This window comes from Gossypium hirsutum, chromosome A13 (genome assembly GCF_007990345.1).
Source record: "Gossypium hirsutum isolate 1008001.06 chromosome A13, Gossypium_hirsutum_v2.1, whole genome shotgun sequence".
Lineage (NCBI taxonomy): Eukaryota > Viridiplantae > Streptophyta > Magnoliopsida > Malvales > Malvaceae > Gossypium > Gossypium hirsutum.
Window position 1 is genome coordinate 80,896,145 of NC_053436.1, and position 4,484 is coordinate 80,900,628.

Sequence of the window (4,484 nt, forward strand, 5' to 3'; positions counted from 1 at the left end):
TCCCACTTCCACTCGGGGACCATGATAGGCTGAAGTAGACCTGAAGGTACTTGGTGTTCAGCCTTCACTTGCTGACACACTAGGCACTTAGACACAAACTCTAAAATGTCTCTTTTCATACCCGACCACCAATACATTTTCTTGAGGTCATTGTACATTTTCATACAGCCTAGGTGGACGGACAAACAACCACTATGTGCCTCTCTCAAAATCTACTGAGTAAGCTTATTATTCTTGGGTACACAAACTCTATCTTTGAACATTATACATCCATCAGTACTAATACAAAAATCGTATTCAATTCCCGACTCACACTGAGTTCTCTTGGCTTGTAATTTCTCATCACCTTTCTGAACTTCTCGGATCTCTTGAAGAAATGTCGGTCTAGCTCTCAACTCTGTTAAAATTGAACCATCATCAGACAAATCTATATTGGCATTTATTTCTTTCAGCACAAATAATGATCTTCTACTAAATGCATCAGCGACTACGTTTACTTTTCCTGGGTGGTAGTCGATAATCAACTCGTAATCTTTTATTAGCTCTAACCATCTTCGTTGCCACAAATTCAATTCCTTTGAGTCATCAAGTACTTTAAGCTCTTATAGTCAGTGAATACCTGACATTTCTCGCCATACAGATGGTGTCTCCAAATTTTCAATGCAAATACGATGGCAGCCAACTCTAAATCATGCGTCGGGTAATTCTTCTAATGTGGATTCAGTTGCCTTGAAGCGTAAGCTATGACCTTACCTTCTTGCATAAGCACACACCCTAAACCATTCAAGGAGGCGTCGCTATATACCACAAACTTCTTGCACAAATCTGGTTGCACTAACACTGGGGTTTCGGTCAATAAAGCCTTTAATTTCTCGATACTCTATTGGCACTTTTCTGTCCATTCAAACTTGACATCCTTCTGTAGTAGCCTTGTCATCGGCGTAGCTATTTTAAAGAATCCATTTACAAACCGTCTATAATATCCAGCTAAACCCAAAAATCTTCGAACCTCAGTCACATTACTTGGTGGTTTCTACTCTACAATAGCCAAGATCTTGCTTGGATCAACTCGGATCTCGTCACCTGACAAAATGTGTCCTAAAAATTCGACCTCTTTAAGCCAGAATTCACTCTTGCTGAACTTGGTGTAAAGTTGTTTATCTCTCAAAGTCTGTAACACAGTTCTCAAATGCTCCGCGTGTTCACTCTCATCACGCGAATAAATCAATATGTCATCGATAAAGACGACGACAAACTTATCTAGATACGGTCCAAAAATACAGTTCATCAAATCCATAAACACCACCGGGGCATTAGTCAAACCAAAGGGCATGACAAGGAACTTATAATGCCCGTATCTCATCCAAAAAGCAGTCTTCGATACATCTCGCTCTTTAACTCTGAACTGATAATAACTAGACCTCAAGTCTATCTTGGAGAACATCGTGGCTCTATTCAACTTATCGAATAAATCATCTATCCTTGGCAAAGGATACTTGTTCTTCACAGTTACCTTATTGAGTTGTCTATAGTCGATACATAACCTCATCGACCCGTCTTTCTTTTTCATAAACAACATTGGTACGCTCCACGGTGAATAACTAGGTCTCGCAAAACCTTTATCTGTTAACTCTTGCAGTTATACTTTCAACTCTGTCGGGGCCATTCTATACGGACAATATAAATGGGTGTCGTACAGGGACTAACTCAATTCTAAATTCTATCTCCCTCACCGGAGGCAATCCGGGTAATTCTTCTAGAAACACGAATGTAAACTCACAAACCATTGGTACCGATTCAATCTTCAGTTCAGACACTTGAGTATTCAACAGATAAGCTAGATAAGCCTCATATCCTTTTCTCAAATATTTCTCGGTAGTCAAAGACAATATTACTACGGGCAGATTATCTGACTCATCTGGTCAAACTCGAAGAACATTTCCGTCTTTACATTTCAACTCAATTATCTTTTTCTCGCAGTCCACTACAACACTATGAGAAGTCAACCAGTCCATCCCAAGGATTACATCAAACTCATTAAACGGCAATAACATCAAGTTAGCCGAAAAATAATGACCCCTAACTATCAAAGGGCAATTCTTACATACCTGATTTGACAACATGGTAACTGCATCAACGTTAAAAACACCTACTGATTTGACATCTCCTCTATGAACTCATAAGCCTCCTCAGGTGTTTTATTATTTATAGTACCACTAGCAGCTGCATCAATCATTTGCCTAGTTGAAGGGTTCAAACCATTGTGGAAAGTCTGAACCTGTAGCAATAGAGGTAACCCATTGTGAGAGCACCTTCTCAATAAGTCCTTATACCTCTCCCATGCATCATATAAAGTTTCTAAATCCATTTGCACGAAAGACGAGATATCGTTCCTCAACTTAGTTGTCATAGCTGGTGGGGCTAGTGGGAAGTATTTCAATAAAAACTTATCGGTCATTTGATCCCAAGTAGTGATAGAACCTTGTGGTAAGGAGTTCAACTAATGCTTAGCCTTATTTCTCAATGAGAAAGGGAATAATCGTAGGCGAGTGGCATCGTCAGAAACGCCATTTATCTTGAAAGTATCACAGAACTCTAAGAAATTAGCCAAATGAGTATTTGGGAAATCATCCTGCAAACCATCAAACTGAACAAACTGTTGAATCATTGAATAGTGTTAGGTTTCAGTTCAAAATTATTTGCAGCAATGGCAAGTCTAACAATACTCGATTTAGCCCCAGTGAGAGTGGGCTTAGCATAATCGTATATAATATGAGGAGTAGGATTTGGGTTTAGACGATTCACAAGGAGTAGCTGATTATTCTGATTGTTAGCCATCTCCTCAAAAGCGTCCTCTTAATCTTCCTTTATACTTTGTCGGTTCTGTCTCGCCTCTCTACGGTTTCTGCGAGCTGTACTTTCAATTTCGTTGTCAAAAAGCAATGGTCCTGATGGATTTCTTCTAGTCATAAACTAAAGAAACCTTCCAAAAGCAAATAAAAGAAAAATTAGTAATTAGAAATAAAACTAAAACAAAAATAGAATGCAATAAAAAATAAAAAAGGCTAAATTAATAACAATTAAGTGTTCCTAATATTTTAGTCCCCGACAACGGTGCCAAAAACTTGATGGGTCATGAAACTAACTAATATTTCGACTAAGGCAAGCGCACCTACCGTTTAGTAGTATAGCTATGGTGAGTCCGGAATATTGTATCCACGAGGACTAAAAGTACTAGTAATAACTATCTTTCTATTATTTAGCCTATAATTAAACTAATTAATTATGAGCGCGACAGAGAGCGAATTGGGAAAATACTTTAGAAAACCAATGAGAGAGACAACACCCAGGAAAGAATCCACCTAAACTTCACTTATTATTCTGATCTGAATCAAACGATTTATTCACTTGTCTTGATCCGTAGAAATACCTAAATTATGTTAATATCTCTTTCGAGACTAAGAACAACTGACTCTAGGTTGATTAATTGAAATCTCTTTCTAATTAAAACCCCTATCGTCTCATTAACTCGATCTATGGATTCCCCTATTAGATTTGACTCTAATCCGGTAGATTTATGGCGCCCTATTTCTAGGGTTGCATGCAACTCCACTCAATTATACTAGATCTACTCTTAAACAGGGACTTTTTCTCCACTAAATATGCACATCAAACTTGGATTAACATCCTGAAAATATTAAGGTAAGAATTAATAACACATAATTAAGAACAAGAACAAGTATTTATCGTGTAATTCAGATAATTAAATAATAAGATTCATCGTAGGTTTCATCCTCCCTAGGTATTTAGGTAGTTTAGTTCATAATGTAAAAGGAAAACATCTCAAATTTAGAAAAACAATAAGACATAAAAACCCAAATAAACTTCGAGATAAATTTGAATGGAGATCTTCAATCTCGAAGTGAATCTGCTTTTGAGATGATTCCAACGGCGTTCTCTGAGTCTTTTCTACTTTCTACTCTGTGTGTCCATTTAGGTTTACTTCTAGTGTGTTTATATATACTTTAGAATGCTCAGAACCCTAAAAATTGGCTTTTTTTGCGTGTTTGGGAAATAGGGAGCGATATCGACACAGGCTGCCACATGGGCATGTGGCTGGCCCATGTGGGTCACATGGACGTGTGCTTAGCCCGTGTGGAAATGGTCTTGGCCATGTGAATCTTTAAATCAGCCCATTTTTTCCATTTTGGGGCTGTTTTCTGCTCCTTTTGTTCCCCTATGCTCTCCTAAGTATAAAACATGAAAATAAAGGATTAAGAGAATAAAATTCACTAAATTAAACAATAAATCATCCAAAAACATGCTAAGCATGGGATTAAAAATGTGTTACTTTTATGATTTATCAGTATGTGTATGTATGATTGGTTAATGATATGATTAAGTTAGTGAATGAAATTATGTTTAAATGTTTTTTTTGTACGGTAATGCTCTATAACCCTAATCTAGTGACAGATACGGGTTAG

General features: G+C 37.4%; 1 non-coding gene across 1 annotated transcript; it reads left to right on the plus strand.

Moving 5' to 3' along the window:
- Positions 1-2,294: 2,294 nt before the first annotated feature.
- On the plus strand, positions 2,295-2,401 carry LOC121213420 (small nucleolar RNA R71). Its single transcript, XR_005908802.1, has one exon. It is a non-coding gene; the product is annotated as a small nucleolar RNA R71 (small nucleolar RNA).
- Positions 2,402-4,484: the final 2,083 nt, after the last annotated feature.